Raw genomic sequence first — 23,010 nt, 5'->3', positions numbered from 1 at the left:
AGCCTAAATAATTGCTGACAAAGCTATGGCGCGCTATTAATCTGTTCATGCAGCTTTGGATTTTCAAATGCAAATTTGGTGTGGAATTTTCTTACCGAATACCACGCGAAGTCAAATTAATATCCGGAAATTTTTTTTTGATCATGGATATTTTTAGAAAATTTCCCTCGTCTGCGACTCGGGAAATTTTCAAAATATTCATGATCTCAAAAAAATTTCCGGAAATAATTTGACCTCTAGTGGTATTACTAGTGAAAATTTCGTTTTAGGTTCTACTTACCCTTCACGTCAAAGTTCAAAGTTGGACTTGTACCGTTGGCTGTTTTTACTTGGGGGGTCACCCCTTCTCATGGGTGAGAATCATACTTTTGAAATTAAGTCCAAAAATGGATAAATTGACTAATTCTAAGCAATTTTTGTTCTAGAGAGTTTTTTAACTAAGTTAATACTTTTCGAGTTATTAGCGAGTAAAAATGTTTATTTTTCGACAAAAAAAAACACGTTTTCGTGCGGTTTTTCTCAAATATCTAACTAAAAAATATCTATTTCGTTGAAAAAATAATATGCTTAGCAAAAGTACAGCTTGTTTAATTTCGCTGTGTATCAATTTCAATGGTTTTTCACACAAATCGTTAATTGCCTTCCGTTTAACACCATTACTTAATTCTTGCCGGTTTAACGCTGTTTTTGATAAACTTTCGTGGGTGTGGTTATCACTACTGTAAATTCACAATCAAGATGCAGTAGAAATAAACAAACCAGGACACGTTAAATGTTACAAGGAGCACTCCCGAATCATAATTTACAATGTATAAACTTTGTAAATTATGATTTGGAAGTGCTCCTAGTAACATTTAACGTGTCTTGGTTTGTTTATTTCTACTGCATCTTGATTGTGAATTTAGAGTATATTTAACTATACCGTTAAAAATATTTAAAGTTTTGACAAATGCTTTGCAACTTCTTTCTGCACACTGCCAACGTTTGATATTATTAGCAAGCATTTTATGGAAGTTGTAGGTACTTGTAAATTATTGTCAATAAATACCATAGACTTCCTATTTCACTTATTTCAGATTTCTCCATCATGAACTGAAGACATTCAAACCGTAACTAAAGTAATACTGATGAGATTTGCACCACTCCTCTATCTTATCATAAAATTTCAGGTGACTACTAATTACCAATCTTTTCAAAGAAATATATCACAATATCACTTGCAATTTCTTATACGTAAAAACCCAATCAAATATTGAACAAAGGAATATGAGCTCTAACATCATAATACTGACATGATAATATGGTTATAATTTTAATATAATTTTAAGTAAGAAGTAGTTTTATATTTAGGTAAATACAAAGTTTGAGAAATATTTATTAAAAGTTTTATTAATAAAATGTATCAAAATACCTGCTTTATGAAGGACATATTGTCTATATACGCTGACCCTGGCTATTGATTATTATTCATTGTGTACCCAGTAAAGGCATTTTTAAACTATCTTTTCTAAGAAATATATGGCCGGAGCGAATTGACCTATGCCCCTTTTCTGTAGGGTATTAAAATCTGGCCGCCTGAGCGAACTAGTATATGCCCCAAGTGAGGCATGGGTAAACAATGCAAAAATAGACAGTACAATAAACGCAGCGGAGATGAAGAAGCTGAAAAAAATAGCAGGAAAAACGAAATTTGACAGAATAATAAATGAAGATATTAGACAAAGACTGAAACAGGAATCGATAATAACCAAGATCCAAAAAAGAAAATTAAAATGGTATGGACACTTTAACAGAATGGACCAAGGAAGACTACCAAAGCAGGTGATGGAATCAAAAAGATATGGTAAAAGAAGGAAAGGGAGGCCAAGGAAGAGATGGATCGATCAAATTATAGAAATTGGACAGGAAAAAGGAAAAACACTTCAACAAATGAAAGAGTTAGCAAAGGACCGCAAGAACTGGAAGATATGGATAGAGGATGAATAAAACCTCCGACGCCCCTGAGGGGCATGAGTTTCGAGAAAGAATAAGAAGAAGAAGTCCATATTGAACGGTCGATGGCAACTCGACGATGAGTTGCCATCGACCGTTCAAGACAGGGGCCTAACAGAGGCCCCCGCAGCATGAAGCTTGCGGGGGGGCCCAATATATCAGGGGCCCCATCTTGTCTAATATATGTAAAAATGTGTTATTATTATATTATTTTACGCATAGATGAAAAATGTAAGTTGCCATAAACAGTGCATGAATACACTAGTAGCAGTAGTAGCCCAGTAAATGACCGTTTTGAAGTGTAATTATCAGCGCCACGACGGATTTGCTTGACAATTTGGATTTATGTTCTGCTTAAACTTCAGCTTCAAAGTTGGACTTGTGTCGTTGGTTGCTTTTACTTGGGAGGGCGAAAGGGAAGACTCTCAGGGGTGAAAACATACGTTTAAAATAAGTCCGGAAATGGATAATTTGACTCATTTTTGCTCTATAAAGTTTATATAAGTCAATACTTTTCAAGTTATTTAAGAGTGAAAATATTTATTTTTTAACAAATAAAACACGTTTTCAAGGTGTTTTAGCAAAAATGTAGCTTATAAAAAAACAAAAAATGGTGTATTCATGAAGTATATCGACACAGTAAATTGATCTTATTCGTCCAATTCCAAATCGAATATTTCAACGTGAAACAACCAAAAAGTGAAGCACTTTTTGGGGAAAGCTCATTAAAACTTTTTTAAATGTTTAAAAAAGAGCTTTATTTTTATTTTTTATAAAAGTTTCTAGTATCAATACTAGGCGAGTTACGCTCGAAATAAAGTTGGCCCCCTTTTTTGGTAAAAAAAATAATCGTGAAAATCTTTATTTATCACTCCAAATAAAATTAATCGTTAGCGCTTTACCATTTATTTTATATAATATGTACATGATCTGTAACTGTATATTATATGATCTGTAACCGGTTCGAAGTTCTTATTTTTGCAAAAATTTGGTTTTATAGTAAAAAAATATTTCTTTATTTTGGAAAAATGCCCTTTTTTTTAAATAACTTATAAAGTATTAGTGATACGAAAAAACTCAAACAGTAAAGAAATGTAGGTTTTGCTTTTGTGTTTTATTTTGTTTTTCTGTAAGACAAAAATTGGCTAAGATGTGGCTGTTCAAAATTTGCATACACTCGTGATCACTGACAAGTCCTTTCAAAAATGAGCACTTTGAACCGCTGAACCTTACAAGTCATATAAAAAAAGTTAAGTAATTTGTAAAGCGGTAATGATTAGTTTCATTTAGGGTGCTAAATAGAGAGAGATTGATGCTAGAAACATTAATAAAAAATAAAGTGTTTTAAACATTTTAAAAAAGTTCTAATGAGCTTTCCCCAAAAAATGCTTCATTTTTTGGTTATTTTATGTTAAATATTCGATTTGGAATTTGACGAATAAGCACAATTTTTTATGAGCTACAACTTTGCTTTTACTGGGTCGATAGACTTCATTTTTTCATTTTTTTATAAACTACATTTTTGCTGAGAATATTTTTTCGATCAAATACATACATACTTACTTTTTGAGTTATATGCGAAAAACCGCCTGAAAACGTTTTTTTTTTAACAACAAACATCTTCACTCCTAAATAACTCGAAAAGTATTGACTTGGCCACTTCGGTGGTGACACTGAAAATTACACGGTATCGCCGTATTTCACTTACATTTTCTGGGCTATAAAGTTTTTGTTACACTAGTTGCATTTAGTAATTTCTTAAAGGGGCCCCATTTCCAATTCTGCGGGAGGGCCCCGACGGAGTTTGTTACGCCACTGGTTCAAGATATGGGGTAGCTGAACCCCAGGACGTGTCCCAACTCATGTGAGGGTCAAATGGTGCCCGGTGAGGTATCATGTATCCATGACTGTATCATTTTAAATGGATTTTACCCATATATGTTCAATTTTGGTGGCTTAGCATGTGAACATCCTGTCAGCACTGATGATGATCTGCATTCAGATCAAAACCGTTCTGCATTTGTGATGTAGCCCTTTTTAGGAAATTTTTAATAATCTACCTTATATACCTTTTATAAGATTTAGACCTGTATCCAGTAGAATCCTAGGTTGATACACAAGGTTGGGGCAGATATTGTAAAAAATCTAAAATCAGGATGTGTACAGCCAGTGTGTATAGTTATAAAAAAATAGTGTATAAATTGTGTTAAACCCTTCTAGTTTGCATCAAAATTTACAAAATTTTCCCGGGGGAGAACCCTGGACCCCCCTTTTCCTTGGGGGTATTCCTTACCCCTCAAACCCCACGGTAGGTTTTGCCACCCCAATGAAATTCGTGAAATGACGTCTATGGTAGTCCCTAACCTACACTAAAGGAGAAAGCACCACAAGAAGAAGAAGAAAAAGTAGATGGTCAAGAAAGATACAAAGAAGTCCAAAGACCCAGTTTGTCACTATAGTTAGAGCCTGTTGCATTCTCTCTTTGTTTGTATAACATGCATTATATAACTCAAATTTAAGGAGAATTGCCCAAAGGTACTAAAGAAGTTAATTTTTTTCTACTTTTCTAGATAACATACATGTCCAAAAAATCTGTGAGTATGATTAATAAAATTTTTGCCTTATTCGCCCTGTTTCTTTTATAATTTATTTCAAATATGTTGCGTGTTGTTTTTATCACTACGAGCTATTAAACAACCCTTTTAACATCAAACATAATGTATACACTAATACACAGCGAAAAATTTTAATAAGAATTTCATTCTTATATATTTTGTTAATACACAAAATATTTAAATTAAGCCAATGAGGTCATCGTGCATGCCCATAAAATGAACTGCACTGTAAGGCTCGTTCCAAATCACGAAATTTATTAATCTTTACGACATAAAAAGTGGCGAATACCAATATCTACATGTTTGTACTTATTATACCTAATATTAGACATAGAACTTTGAACTAATATTTATGAAATGACATGTTTGCATACATTATGCAACATTATTTTATGTACTAGATTAACTAGATCATTGACAGATTGATTAACCCTAATAAGATGTTTGTGCAATAAGATAAAAGTTTAAAGCTTTAGGATACTCTTACGTAAAACATAAATATATCAACTTACCCTGTTTTGATTGTTGTATTTGTAGTGAAACACCAGTATTGAAAGAAGAGTTAGTCTATCTCAGTTTCAGTTCTAATATCCACATTTTTGCTGTACATTTTAATAAATCTTTGTCCGCGACTGGATGTGTATTTACGTACCGGCTTAAATTTATTAGGTCAGGATCAATATCCACCCCTATGGCGAGTGAAAGAAGGGTTGCTTGCTAGAAGTTGTGGAATATGAAACCCGTCCTCGATAGATGGCGTGAAAATGTCTAGGGCAAAAATAAAATATAAGCAAAAATGGTAATAGAAAATTTATGATTAATAAAACAAGAATAAAAACCGCTAAACGCTGTAATAATGAGTGGCGTACACATATTCCAGCTACAAAAGAGCTGATATAAATATAAAAAGGAAAGAATCCCTCTCTTTGGCTGTATACCATAATAAAAATTACTAAAGAAGTAAAAATCTTCCTTTGTAAGTGGTATATAATTTATTTTAATTTTTTTTTCCTAAAAAAGATCCAAGTTGGACTTAAAGTGGGTACATCACTGGTACGATACAAACAAACGTTTTCGGACTAATCAGTCCATCATCAGGTTAAAGTCTAAAATAAGTAAACCACTGTATAAGAATGATAAAGTTAAATTTTGACTGTTAAAAGTTAGGAAAAATTACAACATGTGGTTACTTACTCCAGATCCAAAGTAGTTGAAACTAGCTACTGTGGTAGGTCGAATGACCTACAGTATAAAAAATTGGCTATTTCGGCTACATCGAGAGTGACAATAAGTCGATGTTACAAGATTAAAGTGTAATTAAACCAAAATGAAGTCTCCATCTTGGCTCAAACTAAATGGTTATGTTGAAGACAGTAGGAAACAGACTGATAGAAATTTGACATTGAAAGACTATTGAAAAGACCTTCTAGGTAGGGAATTTTATGTATGTAAAGTTATTTTGTATTATAAAAATGCAAACAAATTCTAAATGATTGAATTTAATTAACTATTAAATAAATGAATATGAATGAATCAGTTTAAATTAATAATATCCTAGAATTATTTATGACAATTATATGACTATTGAAAGCGAAAATTTTGCCAACAAGGTAATGACGTCACTTGTTCAAAAAGAAGAAAATAATAAAGATAAACTGAGAAAATAAAATAAAAAAAAATTTCATAATGATACATTTCTACCTTTCTCTTCAACCTTAGTTTTTTCTTCTCTTTTTTAATTTTATTTTCATATAAATTCATTCAACCATTTGGTACTTTAATGTCTTTTACTTCACACTATATTAACTTACTATTAATTTTGTTTTTTATTTCCCTTTCAATTTACATAAATTCAGGCAACCAGTTATACTCCTAGTTTTATTCATAGGTATGTCATTTTTAAACTAACTGAAATTCCATACCACAATAGTCAAACTCCATATTTAAGTGTTAATACTTTTAGCTTATCTTAAAATTTTTCTTTTATTTTCTCAGTTTTTCTTTATTCTTTTCTTCTTTTTGAACAAGTGACGTCATTACCTTGTTGGTAAAATGTTCGCTTTCAATGGTCATAGAATTATCATAAATAATTCTAGGTTATTATTAATTTAAACTGATTCATTCATATTAATTTATTTAATAGTTAATTAAATTCAATCATTTTGAAGACTCCATTTTGGTTTAATTACACTTTAATCTTGTAACATCGACTTATTGTCACTCTCGATGTAGCCGAAATGGCAAATTTTTTATACTGGTAAGGTCATTCGACCTACCACAGTAGCGAGTTTCAACTACTTTGGATCTGGAGTAAGTAACCACATGTTGTAATTTTTCCTAACTTTTTAACAGTCAAAATTTAACTTTGTCATTCTTATACAGTGGTTTACTTATTTTAGACTTTAACCTGATGATGGACCGATTAGTACGAAAACGTTTGTTTGTATCGTACCAGTGATGTGCCCACTTTAAGTCCACCTTGGATCTTTTTTAGGAAATTTTTTTTTAAATAAATTATATACCATCTACAAAGGAAGATTTTTACTTCTTTAGTAAGCTGATATAAATATTACGTGGCGCAAAAATGTATTTTAATTTTGATGGAAAATAAAATTCTAAATTTATGTTCACAATTTTTTCCATAATATTTGCTAAATTTGAAGTAAAACGCGCCACAAAAGTGTAACTTTGATACAGTTTGCATTTTGATGCTCTTTTGTGGCGTGTTTTACTTCAAATTTAGCAAATATTATGGAAAATTCTTTCAAAATAAAACTAGAATTTTATTTTCCGTTAAAATAAGAATAAATTTTGCGGCAAGTAATATTCATATTCAGCTCTTTTGGAGCGGGAATATTGTGTGCGCCACTCATGTTTAAGGCGTTTAGCGGTTCTTTATTCTTGTATCAGCAGTTTTTCAAAGTTTTCTATAAAATAAATGTATAAACTTGAATGTAATGTTTCTCAATTACACATTAAGCGTTATAAATGGTCCCCTTTGTCGCATTATCTATGCAATCTAGTGGTTACGACACTAAACTTGTGATAGGGCAATCCGAGTTCATATTATCCCTACCATCCCATTTTTTTTCAATATAATTCTTTGTGTGCATCAACTGTACACTAGATTTTTTTCCATTGGGAATAGATTGAAAAAAAAATATTGTGATGGCTGGCAAATGAACTCGGATGGCCTGATCAAATTTAGCATCGTAACCCCTACAACTAAATTATTTCGGCGATAGTTGTTAAATAGATTATACTTTTGGAGCTCGATAACTTCTAAACGGCCTAACCGATTTTGATCTCTAAACATGAGTTTGAAAGGTATTGAAAAGTACGCATCCAATGATAATTGAAGGCAGTGGCGACGCGTGACTTTTTCTAAAGTGTTACCAAAACCAGATGCCAAAAATCTTATTTAAAAAAATGAAGATATGGCTAAAGCTAAATGTATATACTGTTATATTTCTATTTGATCTGAAAATTTAATTTTGATAATTATAAGCAGAATTCAATTTAATATAAAATATTTTCAATTTTCTCAACCACGGGCATATAAATTTAGAACAACCTGTATACAACAAATTGTTATATTTAATTTTAAGAAGTGATTAGACGAAGCTTACGAAACTCGGGACAATGCGCTTAGAATAAACAAAGTGAATGGCGCGTACCATTATCGTTGTTCGCGGAAGGTTCGATCATTAGCCTATGCTAAATAAGACTCAGTTGAAAAAGATAATAGGTCATTATCGTTGTTCGCGGAAGGTTCGATCATTAGCCTATGCTAAATAAGACTCAGTTGAAATAGAGAATAGGTCATTAAAATTTGTAAATAGTAGAAAGTAATTTTAGAATGGGAATTAACTATTTCTTTTTTGAAATCCATTAAGCATATTTAGAAAGATTAAAAATTGGTTTTGAGGAAGACTGCGAATGAGAGTTGGTGGTGGAAGGTTGATTTGTGAATCTGGAAGGGATATTTAGAAAGTAGGGGAATGAATGACAAATATAGATCAGAATGTTTTGAGCTGTCGAGAAGTGAAGTCCAGTAGTAGACGGTAGTGTACGGAGAGTGAGAAAGCCGGTGTAGTTCCGTGAGTGTGGAGTATATATCGTGGAACGAGAGGTAGGCCAGGTTGAGAGTAAAGAACCTCCTTGAGCCAAGAGTTCCCGGTAGCTGATTGCAGTTTCGAAAAAGGTAGAACACAGCATCACGACAGAAGCAGGGACGAGAGCTATACGAGCTAGTTTCAAAGGAGAACATTACTGGAAGCCAGGACGAGGTTTTGATCGCAGCCAAGGATAGCAGGAAACGGGTCTTGTGTGAAGACATTCTCAGTTCACCAGAAAAAGGTCAGTCTCATTTGTTTGGACATGAATGTATGGGTTTTTAGTATTAAATACCACATTTAAAATTGAAGAACATAATCAATAATATCAGAAAAGCTTCATCAAACTTAAATAGAATTGTTGCTAATAAATCATAATAGTTAAATGTTAATAAAAACTTTCAATTGGAAACCAAAAGGAAATAAGATTCCCATGTGTAAATGTTATGTTTAAGAATAATAAGATATAGCAAATATTAAGCAGTGATTGCCATTTAAATAAAATAAACAATATTTTGATTATAATTGTAACCCATATGTGTGTATTATTTTACTCTTTTCTTTCCTATCCCGATTAGGAACCATTGAGAAATACTTAGAAGCCACGTAAGTAAGTAATTAATTTTATAAAAAGCCCTGAGATTGAAAACATATTGATATGTGATCTGGTAAATTAATTAGATTATTATTAATGCATTGATTAAATTAAATGACATATAAGAATATTATCTCATATCAATAATCAAGATCACATCAATACATATAGCTTCAATAATATCATTTTGTATATCACTTGAAACTCTCGAAAAAACAGTTGATGTTTCTAGATGTTGGCAAAATTTTTGATCTTTTTTGGCAATTAATGTTAACAATTCCCTGTAATTGCCTCGAATGTCAGAGCCGTCGCCCTCAAAATGACCACGAAACGCTAATTCTTGTTCGGCCAAAAAACATACGGTACATATCTATTATAAGTGAGCTAAGGATATACGAGTACCTATCTATTTTTTTAACAAACTCATTATGTTTAGCAATATTTGCTTTAAATGCTTGGTTAAGAGAACTTTCGATTCTTGTTTTGCCAAACTGAATCAAATTGGGTATACATCTTACATGTAGGTAACGGAGAAATTTCATGTCTCTTTTTTAAAACTCTAAAACTATTTAAATCGTGAACCTGGTCCACCCATTTTTCTGTAAAAACCAGAAGACATGGCCAACAATACAGTCTATTTTTCTTGCAACCACATAACCAAGGATTTTCACTGTACCAACTAAATTTAAAATATCGAGCTAATTTTTTAAATTCCTTTTTTAAATTGTTTAAAATAGGTCTTTCATTTTCAATAATCTCATTTTATTTTTCAATCAGAATTACTTTTCAAGTAGTTGATCGATTACGCAGCGACACTCATCCATGGTGAACTGCACGCACACTTTTTATTATAGGTACTGTTAGCAAATTTAAATCTGGTAACAGCCCTACTGATATACACAGCGTGCTTACGCCCATCGCTCCTTCAAAATTTTCACTAGCCGGTCCCGAGCCGCCCGAGCGACAGCGAGATAACCATTCATTGTCACCACAAATGAGACTGGTAACAGAATATAATAAAGTGCAACTGAGTCACATAAACTCGCCAATATTTTCGTGTGTCTGGCTATTTACTGAATTAGGTACTATTAACACATAATATAATAATATATTTCTATTGGTAAAAATAAAATAAAATAATAAATGGAATTATTCATCGTCATAAAATACATATTTATTTGCAAGATTTTTAACTGTTACCAATGGTAACAGTGGTTACATGGACGCTTCGCCAGTGATTGAAGGTATTTGTAGTGAGACACCAGCAGGGACGCTGCTAAAGTGTTGGCCGCCCGTGTGCAACTTAATATTTCCGCCCCCTTTTACCACCTTAGTCGTTTTAACATATGTACTAGTATTTAAAGAAATGTGCAGGAGATACATTGTAATCGTAACGCGTATATGAATAAAAATTGCTCTGATCTCGACGTTACTTTTAGACCTGGATCCCGCGTACCAAAAAAAGTAAATTAATAGCAAGCTGAAAATTTGTTAATAGCTTAACGGTGTCTAGTCGGACAAACTTTGATGTATGGGAACACTTAAACAGGGGAAGTTTTATTTGTGGAACAGGTTAAAATTTGGAACGTCAGACTACGAAAACATTCCATGTATTTTGTCGGACATAACTTCCAATTGATTTGTTACCATTTCATTAAACTCTCATGCAAAAATCAGACTGGTGTTTATCGCCAACTGGGCATTTTAATGAGTGGAACACCAAGAACATGTCAAATGACAGGAGTCATGTTGGTTAGTAATGGCAGTTGGCAGTCTGATTTTTGCATGAGAGTTTAATGAAAGGGTAACAAATCAATTGGATGTTCTGTCCGACAAAATACATGGGACGTTTTCGTAATCTAACGTTCCAAATTTTTATTTGGCCTATTTGAAATACAGTAGTGAGCAAAAGAAACGGGCACACTACTTATATATTACAAACAAAATCGTTTATCAAAAGCGTGTCTAAAATCATCAAATGCTCAATTTGACTGAGCTATAACCCATCTATAACCATACATAAGCATAAAGGAACAATATTATAACAGAGCAACCATCGAGTAATAAAAAAGATTTTTTTAAACCATCGAGTTAATAAAAAATACTTTTTTTACTCAATGAGAGCAACTTAACAAGCAATTATTTAAATTCTCGGAAAGTATCCTATTGTCGTATCGTACTCTCTTAAGAAATCATAAATGTTCAGAATTTGAAAAAATCGCATATGGACCACGTAGATAAAAATATCTTAAAGCTCGAAAGCTGCCAGCCACTTTAAATTAAAAAGCATTCCCGGAACTACTTTATGACTACAGCTGCAAAAGGGCAATTCATATAATAAATAACATTTTCTGGTATTTTTGTTTAGATTGTTTGAAATATTACGAGTTTACAGAAATATCTGAATCATTACTATTTAATTTTTGGAATTTATTTTCGTTTTAAAAAAATATTATCATCAGTCGCCTGCTTTTGGCCGCCCCTATAATCGGCCACCCGTGTGCGTTGCACACTTTGCACACATGGTAGCGGCGGCTCTGGACACCAGTATTGAAATAAGAGTTAGTCTATCTCAGTTTCCGTTCTAATATCTACATTTTTGCTGCACATTTTAATAAATCTTTGGCCGCAACTGGATGTGTACTTACGTATCAGCTTAAATTTATTAGGTCAGGATCAATATCCACCCGTATGGCGAGAGAGAGCGCTGTGAATTGAATGAAGGGTTGATTGCTAAATGCTGTAGAGTATGAATCCCTTCGGCGATAGATGGCGTAATAACAGAGAACAAGGACCACAGAGAAGCGACACGCCTTTGATCTTTCGTGGCCACGCCGCCAATGACCTTCAAACCAACCTGAACAAGCAGCGTACCAATAGTCAGTGGGCATATCACACAATATAAATTCGTAAATAAAATTAAGCATTTATGTTGACTTTCAACTTTCAACTAAGTCAACCTACTAAAACCCTTATAGAACTAAGACGACAGATGAAAGGAGATACAAGTTCCAGCAAAGAAGCGCTAAATCAAATAAATAAGACTATCACAAAGTCAATAAGAAAAGACATAAGAAACTACAATGTAGAAAAAACAAAACAAGCAATAGAGCAAAATAAGAACATGAAAGTTTTGAAGAACGTAAGCGTACAAAAAGGAAAAATAGAAATCAACAAACTAAGAAACAGAACTGGAAAAGAAACTACAAACAGAGATGAAATATTAACAATAGTCGAAGAGTTCTACACAGAGTTATACAAATCAAGAAAAAAAGATGACAATGCGCAACCTCCAATTACAGTAAAAACTGGGGTATTAAATCAAGGATCGGATTTAATGCCCGATATAACAAAATCAGAAATCAAAGAGGCTCTGAAGAAAATGAAAAATAATCGAACCCCAGGTGAAGATGGAATAGTATCAGAAGCACTAAAAATTGGAGGAAATATACTACTTGAAAAAATTAAACAACTTTTCAATATCTGCCTTCACAACGCCAATATTCCAACAGACTGGAACAACGCTACTATGATTCTATTACACAAAGCAGGAGACAAAGCCAATTTAGAGAATTACAGACCGATTAGCCTCCTCAGCCATTTATATAAGTTATTTACGCGAATAATAGTTAAGAGAATGGATAGAAAGTTAGAGACTTATCAACCAAGAGAACAGGCAGGATTCCGAAAAAATTACGGAACAAATGACCATCTACAAAGTATAAAAACCCTGATAGAGAAAGTAGTGGAATACAATAAACCCCTAGTTCTACTTTTTATCGATTTTCATAAAGCCTTTGACACAGTTGAACTTAGCAAAATATTACAGGCGCTTAAAGAATGCAGGCTAGATTATAGGTATACAAAATTATTACACAAAATATACTTACAGGCAACAACCACTGTCAAATTACATACTAACAGTAATCGCATAAAAATAGAACGGGGGGTTAGACAAGGAGACCGAATGTCACCTAAACTTTTTAATACGGTCTTAGAACATGCTTTCAAGAGTTTGGATTGGATGACAAAAGGAATAAAAATAGATGGAGAATACCTAAACAACTTACGTTTCGCCGATGATATAGTCATAGTAGCTGAGGATCTAGGTATGGCAAGAGAGATGGTACAAGAACTCGTTGTAGCTACAGAAAATGTAGGTTTAAATATAAACATCTCGAAAACAAAAATAATGACAAATTTGGTACCCAACCAGAACATCAGTATTGGTGGGAAGGAAATAGAACTCGTAGATAGATATAAATATCTGGGACATGAAATTACGATTGGCAGGGATAACCAGACTCATGAGCTGAAGAGAAGAATCGGTCTTGGGTGGGCAGCATTTGGAAAACTGAGAGAAACTTTTAAAAGTGAGTTACCCACATGTCTAAAGAGAAAGGTATTCGATCAGTGCGTCCTCCCAGTCTTGACGTACGGATCAGAAACACTTACCTTAACTAAAGCCTCGGCTACCAAACTAAGAGTCACGCAGAGAAGAATGGAGCGGTCAATGTTAGGAATAACTCTGCGAGACAAAATCAGAAACGAAGAAATCAGGAGAAGAACAAAGGTGACTGACGTCATCGAGAGGATAGCCAGGTTGAAGTGGAGATGGGCAGGACACGTAGCCAGAATGACAGATGGGCGATGGACGAAGAGGTTATTGGAATGGAGGCCAAGAGAAGACAAGAGAAGCGTCGGTCGACCGCCTACAAGATGGACTGACGACTTAAGAAAGGTAAATAAAAACTGGATGAGGGCGGCGCAGGATAGATGGGGTTGGAAACGAGGGGAGGAGGCCTATGTTCAGCAGTGGACTTTTGAGGCTGGATGATGATGATGATGATGTTGACTTTCAATAAATATAAAATATTGCACCGAAAAAAAAGTTGCGTGCAGGGCCGACTTTTGTTGGCATTCTTTATAATAATGGAATTATTTTTAATTTACAAAAGGTTGCAAATATATCGCACAATGCAAAGTAATGGTGAAAATCATATTGAGTGGAACCATAAATGAAAATACCTTTTTGTTTATCCTGATTTTGGCATTGAAAGACCAATAATAAAATATACCTATTTCCTACGGTAGGTGTGACATTCACTGATTGTTTTTGGCTTGGGCTGATACAAGATATAATTTTGTTCGTCGGGGTATTTCCTAATAAATTATATTTTTTAATATAGGTTATCGAAAAATAACACAGCCATTGTAACTTTCACGGAAATGTCACAAACTCTGAAAGTTCCAATTCTCTTTGGGTGACAAATGTTCGTGATCGATAACAAAACACTTTATGTTAAAATCGATTGTCAATATTGTTATTGTCTTGGAAACCTATACCTTCTCTGATATATCTTTGGAGCAAAAGTATGAAGACATTGTTCATTTAATTCTCTTCATGTTTCATAATTTAACAATGTTTCTTTAAGTGAAATTTTATTTTTTAAGTCACCTGTAAATATTTTAAATTGGCTCTAAGCAGTACAAATATTGCCGAACGTCAAGAACCTAAAGCTTGTCACGCACGGGAAGCTATACTATAATATACGGTGATGAGTGCGCTAATACCCGAAAAAATAACGCAAAAGACGGAAAACATAATACGTTGTGAATTAAAACACAAGACTACAATATAATATCGATGTATCCACCTTTGTACCTTTGCATCCACAAAAGACATGTTAAACTACAAAACCGTCTATTTTCTTTGTTTCTAAAGATATCAGGTACATTCAAAAAACAAACTATTCAGAAAACAACACTACAATACGATTCCGATGTATACTCCGATCCATATATTATATAGGTAACCTTTGTTATTTATATTTAAATAATTAAAAGTTGGCAGACAATTTTTGTATACTGCACTGCAAAAGGTAAATAAGTATTTAGTTTTTTCATAATTGAATGTAAGTTTGTTTATTTGCAACCGTGTTTTTGCAATTTTGAAGTCTTGTTCTGCTATAATTTTAAGATTTTCTCAATTATCGGCCCCAATTATGTTTCCAACAATTTTTGTTTGAATCGTATTTTATTTTTGTCGTTTAAATCAGAAATTCTCGTGTATAGAACTCTTTATATATTTTTATTTCGTAAAAATAGGATATCTTGGAGTGCGATGACACACGGAAAACATCTGTTGAATTTTTGACCTGGCTGACCCTTCGTAGACTTCCGTCTGACACCAAATTTAATATTTTTATTTTGAAATATCCCTTGCTTGACAGAGCGAAGTTTAGTTTTTTATGCATTACGTAGGGGTAATTAAATTCGAGAAAATGAATCACTTTCGTCATGATTTATTATCAATAATATTTATTCTAGTCAAATTAAGACTATTAGATACGTAATAACTAATACTTATGTAAAAATTACAAAGCAATAACAATTACCTGTTATTATTCTTAGGAAATCCAAATAAACTTATTCCTCTTCCTGTCTCAGATGGACATCCGTGAAACACATACGAGTAACCAGACATTTTAACTATTATAATTATATAAATGCTCAAACAAACTTTTTAAGTCGAGTATTTACCATACACGCCTACGGACTATCGTAAAACAACCAGGAGGGACAGTGATACTTAAAGCATTTAAAGCAACCAGGTTCGCGCATGCGTCTTCAAAAACGGTACACGTTTTTAGTGCGGTTGTGTCGTTTCTCTGTGGTCCTTGTTCTCTGGTAATTATAGCCGTGTTCGTGCTGCATGCCCCGAGTATGCCCAGAGGGAGAACGCCTGCGCATTACGTTTTCGGAGGGCAATATTCGACCTTATTGAACGTCCAATTTTGTAATGCGCAGGCGTTCTCCCTCTGGGCATACTCGGGGCATGCAGCGCGAACACGGCTAATGTCTACGGCAAAAATAACCTAAGAAAAATATAAATATCGTACACACAACCAAACTTATATGGCACCATGTGATATTTCTTATTACTTTATTTTATTTTATTATTTATTAAGCGCAACAGGCCTTGTAGGCCTAGGGCTAAAATGTTTACATTTCTGATGACATAAATAATAATAGTTATTTTTCTACAACCACTATTCAAAGTGCACTTTTCTGCACGGTTTTATGTTAGCAAACTTGATATTTTCTCACAGTATAAGATATTTGACATTAGTGTGCAGAAAAGTGACGTTTCTGTGCCGCAAAGTGACGTTTCTGTGCCGCAAAGTTCTTTTCTGCACAGTTGACTACCTCATTCTGAGTAACGTTATATTCTGTTTACATCCGTGGACTACCGCATTCTGAGTTACGTTATATTCTGTTTACATCCGTGGTTAAACTTTAGACAAATATATAACCTATAAGACAATTATTATATTTAACTATAGCATAGAAACTAAATTGTGGATGTTACAACTGTTTTATTTTACAATTTTATTCTTATTAAACATTTTATAATTATCAAATAACCAATAAGGATTTAGCAACCTGTGCAAGAGACGTCGAATGAAGTAGGTTTTGTGTAAATCCGTGACTGCATAAATATAATGTCAATAATGTGTAATAATTGTTTAAATTTAAACAAATTAAGGCAGTGCATTCATTTTTTAACTGATTTCTGTGCAATTTATTTAGGTATAAGGAATTTAAATTGATTAGTAGGTATTAATTAAATACAGTTTAAAATTTATCACATAGGTACCTATTATAATTAATCGTCGTTTGGAAATTGTGATTTTTATTTTTAGGAAAAACTGTGCTTGTAGAAAAAGTATAGTGTGAAACACGTGCAGAAAGGTCATTTCTCACTCGTTTGAATTGCGGCACTCGCTTGCACTCGTACCGCAACTTTTCAAACTCGTGAGAAATTAGTACCTTTCTGCACTTGTTGCACAATATACTATTTCCTAACAAGTGCAGAAAGTTATTCTTTTCCGCACACGACTGCAGTTTGCCGAACGACGCGAAGCGGGAGTTCGGCAAGCAGTCGAGTGCGGAAAAGAGACTTTCTGCAAGAGTTAGGAACAATATTTTTTCTAAGAGTCTTTAAAAAATTACCAAATCTTAATCAATTAATTTAATTAATATGAAAATACATACACAAATTAATTCTTTGACAAGGTTGTCAAAACCAAACTTTCAATATAATTAGTTAGCATGACGACGATCTTGGTTTCCATGACGATGATTCAAAACGACTGTTATTGTCCACCGAATAGGTAGACTTACTTTCGAATATTATGTCAAAATAATTTTATTTCATCGAATTGTCGCGTTAATTTCATTAAAACAGGAACACAATAACATATATTTGAAATAAATTAGTAAATAAAATCTAAATATTAGTTTATTGCATGTATTATAATTACTTTAAGGCCATATTAACATATCTAAATTAACACGCGTGCGGAAAAGTAAATACCGCGTGCGGAAAAGTAACACGCGTGAGGAAAAGTAACACGCGTGCGGAAAAGTGAAACTTTCTAAACTAAAATGCGTGCGCGAAAATAGACATTTTTGCACGCTCGTAGAAAAATAACTTAATGTAACTTACATAACTTATAAATTTTATTTAACTCCTCAGTCTTAACTTCTTATCTAACTATTTAACTTCAGTCTTTTTATACACTCCTTCACCACCTCTTTCCCTTATTACTTTAAGCGAATATAAAAAAACCAGTATACAAAGTTGAACAATATATTTATGATAAAGCAATTTAATTACCAATACATAAAAATTAAAGAAAATGATAAGTAAAGTCTTGAAATAACAAATTGAAACTAAATATCTGTTTTAAATTCAAAGCATAAAAGATTTCAATGTAAAACAAATAATGTATAAATTGTTTTGTTGGTATTCAGTGTTACCACTCCAACCGTACAGCAAGCTTTAATTTATGGGGGCATGCTCCTAGTGAAATTGTCAATATTTTGTTGTGGTAGGTTGTTCCATTCTTCAAGATCAACTTGTACTAGCCAAGCGGTGTTTTGGGATTATCCCGGCGAGCTCTAATTTTTCTTTTAAGCATACCCCAGAAATGCTCAACAGGTTTAAGGTCGGGTGTGTAAGTAGGCTAGAACAGTAATATCTTCTGCTTGAAGGAAGTCTCTAGTCATTCTGCTGGTATGTAGAGGGGTATTATAGTGCATGAAAATTAAAATTTTCTCCCATTGCAGCTTTCCAGAGCCTCAATACAGGCTACTGAGAAATCACTAGAGTATAGTAGATCAGCATTTCTATGTCTGATTGACTTGAAGAAAGCATTTGACAGAGTAAGACTCAAAGATGCAATCCACCTTCTGTATAATAGAGAAGTCCCCCTAGATAGAGATAGAAGTCCTCCTAGAGATAGAGATATAAGTCTGCAAAGATTAGCCCACAGATTTAACATAAGAGCAAAAAAATTCAATATGACAATTTCATCTCGGAAAACTAAAACAATAGTAGGTAACAGTGCCGTTTTATGCACTGGGCGCTTGGGGCAAGCGCCCAGGGGCCCGGGCCCCGGAGGGGCCCGTAAGGACCCGTTCCTCTTACTAAAAAAAAGTAAAGTCCTCTATATAATTTACGTATTTTCCAAAATGGAAAAAAAAACGACGAAATACCTGCGATTCCTTAGAACATTATAAAAAAATGTTTGAAGATGGAGAAAAAGCTTGTTATAGAAGATTAAATAAAACAACTTTAATAGAGGAAAACCCAATGGAGGCAAAGAAAAGAGAGATTGGCTAATATACGACGCAAGTGTTAAAGCTGTTTATTGTTACCCGTGCAAATTATTTCCATTTGAAATAGCTATTTGTATAACAAGGGAGGAAAGTGCTACTTTTATATGTTTTACATATGGTTTTTCCACCTTCCTCAAATTAATAACAAGTCATTTTTCATTTTTAATTAATTTATTTATGTAACTAATCAACAAAATTTATTAAAACTAAAACTAACAAGTAGGTACAATATATCTGTCAACTCTCAATAAGTCAAATTATTAATGTAAGCATTGTTAAATCAAAATAACAATTTACTGTTTTTTACCATTCTGCAAAATACAGAGTGTTTTATAAATAAGCGTTAAAATGTATAGATACTTACGTAATAGAAAATAGATATTGTACAGGGCGACAATAAGTTATATTTCATGACTGAAATACCTAACAGGAAAAGTACAACTTTGCTCCCTACAATCAGGTCCGGAAAAGTATTCTTTCGGTAGAGGTAGGTGGAAAAAATAGTTTAACTGAGTTTGGATGGACCCACTGGAAACATTTGAATATTTTGCTCAAATCTCACGAAGAAAGTAAATTTCATCCGAACTCTATGGTTACGTTAATAACAAGATCATTGATTGGAGTTATAGACGCTGCCTTGAAAGAGCAAGTAAAATGCGAAGCTGACTATTGGATAAACGTCCTAAGAAGAGTTGTTGTCACTACTAAATGACTTGCTTCTCAAGGACTAGCTTTCCGTTGATGACATGAGGATTTAACGAGTCATCATAAAGGAAATTACTTAAGTTGTCTTGTATACTAGGCTAAATTTGACTACTTCTTAGCTGAGCATTTACAACAGAATGCGAATAAATGAAAAGGTTCAGTTAGCTATCGGTCTCACCAAATTTGCAATGAATTCTTGGAAGTAATGAAATCAAAGCTTGTGGAAACTTTTGACGCTGTAAATGCTTTAGTTAAAAACTAGGGATCCATCAAACCTATTTTTTCCAGTTAAGCAATAACAGAGACGAAAAATTAGCAATTAAAAATGAAGCCACGACACTGCAGAATAAAATCTTTGAGACAGCTCTATTGACACTGATTTGGACAAAAACTTTGGAACGAGTTAATGCAAAAGCAACACGTGAACGTGAAGAAACTGTGAGCTTAAACGTGTCAATTGAAGAAGTATAATGGCATCAGCTGTTAGATGATTTTCTACGCTAGATAAAGAAGCAGTCAAGACGTCAATTAATACTTTATATGTGAAATATATAATGCCTTTTATCTATAAAAAATATGTTGATGAAACCAAAGAGAACTTGCATAATGAAATTACCCATTCTATAAAATTATGCCAAAAGTTGAATAAACATTTATAAAATTTGGTGTCATCCAGGATGTAAAGATTGTAAAGGCAACATTTCCCAATATTTTACCTTTACTGCAAGTTTATTTCACGATGCCAACTTCTAATGCATCAGGCCAGCGGTCTTTTTCGGCTTTAAAAAGAATAAAAATATATTTAGCGCCAAATTTGGGCCAAGAAAATCTAGACGCATATCACTATTGTATTATAGAAAATGAAGACCTGGAGCAACTGAATTGTGATAGTATTATCTGACAGACTGCTAATGCCTAGTCAAGCAAAAAAGTGATCTAATTTTTGTTATGTATTTTTTAGAATATATTTTTTTGTTGCTCATGTGTTATTTTGTGCAAATTTCTCTTATTTTATACATTTTTAAATGTATTTTTTGGAATATTTTTTACGTTTGCTATTCTTCTTGTTTACTAAAAATTGTGTATGGATCTTACGGGTATAAATACATGAATGTGTTTTCTTGTAAAAAAATCTGACAACGAATAGCAATTAAGGGGGCCCCTAAATATTCAGCGCCCAGAGCCCGAAGTTAGGTTAAACCGGCACTGGTAGGTAATCAGTAAAGAACCAATCAGGTGTAAAATAGAAATTGATGGTATCTGTATTGAACAAGTAATCGAAGTAAAATACATTGGAATTAAATTGCCAAGTTACGGAGACCTGGACAAAGAAGGGAGAAATCAAGTACAAAAAGCAAATAGACTGGCAAGATGCCTTAATAATAATATATGGCGAAACCGACATATTAACACTGAGATGAAGTCAAGAATTTATAAAACCAGTGTATGACCAATAATGACATATGCATCAGAAACAAGACCCGATACAGCCACAATACAAAGACTACTAGAAAAGGCAAAGCTGGGGGCAAGGAGAAGAATGACAGGAAATACGCTGACAGATCGAAAGAAAAGTGAAGACATTAGAAGACAATGTAACGTACAGTGTATAAACGAATGGACACTAATAGAAAAAACGATGGAATAACCACATAACCAGAATGGGGGAGACACGTGTGGTGAAAATAGCAAAAGATAAATCACCAATCGGTAGAAGAAGTATCGGCCGACCGCGCAAAAGATGGAGTGACAAGCTTCCATAGAGGTATCAATCCGCCAATGAACAAGCAGAATTACTTATAAAGAGGAAGAAGAAGAAGAAGAAGAAGAAGAAGAAGAAGAAGAAGAAGAAGAAGAAGAAGAAGAAGAAGAAGAAGAAGAAGAAGAAGAAGAAGAACTACAGGTTCCAGAACCAAATCAACATACCTGTGAGGTATGAAAGTTGGTTGGATAAAAATTAAAGAAGTTTTTTTACCGATCATAATGCCTCTCCAGAACATGAAACTTCCTCCTGTATAGGTATCTGTGAACAGATCTGTCAGTTTCTGTTCTGGCTTGTCTTCGTCACACTCTAAGTACACGAATTCGACGGTCATTTGATTTTACACAAATCCTATAAAACAGCACATTTTGCCAATTCCCAATGTTCCAGTTTAGGTGTTGAAGACACCAATTTATACGATCTATCTTTTACTGCCTGGATAACTTGAGAACCCGTAACTCTCTCCTGCTGTATACTCCTTGAATAGAAACTCTTTTTCTTATCGTTTCAGCTGAGACACATGTAGATTCCAAAAGCTGCCTTTGGAGCTGCGATTGAGGCCTTGTTCGGTATCTTCTATCTGCTTGGACAGAGAAACGATCGTGGCGAACTTTTTGGCGACTTTCTCTATTTAAGTTTTCTTCATCCCTGATACCTAGCATACGTTTTTGACACAACGCCTTGTGTTATGCCTACCACTGCAGTTATGTCCTTCTGGAACATTACTTGTTCTAGAAGACCAATTATCTTTCCTCTTTGCACGTCCGATAACCACAACCACTGATAAGGCATATTTTCGTTTTTAAACGCAAATTTCTTTTTCATCCAAATTGCAAATTCTTTCTTCCGAGATGCTTGCGATTCCGGTAGACGAAAACTGTTTTATTGAAGCTGATTTGAATGGACATACTGGTAGAGAAGAAGCGGGAATAGAAATGGTCTATGGAAGTTTTTGGATGGGAATAAGAAGTAATGAAGTAAATAGTGTGGGATAGGATTGGTCTGTGGTTTATACGTCCTTTATAAAGAATGAATATTATAGACTAAGAGCTGCTATAGGTGAAATTTGCTAATCATTTTAGGCGCAATTCGACGCTATAACTTAAATAGTAGAACCTAAAAGAAAACGTGTGAACACTGTGCCGTCACTTTTTAGTGGCACATGCGTTGACAGTGGCGCATCAAACTTTCCACTTATGGACGGAATAAATAAATTAAAAGGTGCCCTTCCTCACTCGCAGAATTAATTTTTTCTCATTTTTTTAGGTTCTATGTGATTAAAAAATAAAATTCAGCGTAAGTTTAACCCATCATCCCCTTCACTCACCATCAAAAACTTCATTTTTCGTTTTTATTTTTTTTAGGTGGGATGAAATCAATTTTAGAAATTTAAAAAAATTCACTCGCATAGTTGAGACATTTACATACCATGATACCATGTCTATTTTTAAAACCGTTAAGTTGAGTGTACATAGCCTCAAAAAAATTTTAATTTTTGTTTTGGAAAAAAGCGTATAACTTTTTTTTGGGGATAGCTAT

At 33.5% G+C, this 23,010-nt stretch overlaps 1 protein-coding gene across 1 annotated transcript in view; it reads right to left on the bottom strand.

The window, feature by feature from the left end:
- The window catches only part of LOC114339478 (mesoderm induction early response protein 1), a 71,068-nt gene that overhangs the window by 9,931 nt on the left and 38,127 nt on the right, over positions 1–23,010 (bottom strand). The window contains exon 2 of the mRNA XM_028290143.2: positions 5,120–5,375. The gene's annotated coding sequence lies outside the window, so the exon portion shown is untranslated. The remainder of the gene's footprint in view (positions 1–5,119; positions 5,376–23,010) is intronic.

The sequence above is a fragment of the Diabrotica virgifera genome, chromosome 2 (assembly GCF_917563875.1).
Source record: "Diabrotica virgifera virgifera chromosome 2, PGI_DIABVI_V3a".
Classification (NCBI taxonomy): domain Eukaryota; kingdom Metazoa; phylum Arthropoda; class Insecta; order Coleoptera; family Chrysomelidae; genus Diabrotica; species Diabrotica virgifera.
This window is presented reverse-complemented; position numbering and strand designations above follow the sequence as displayed.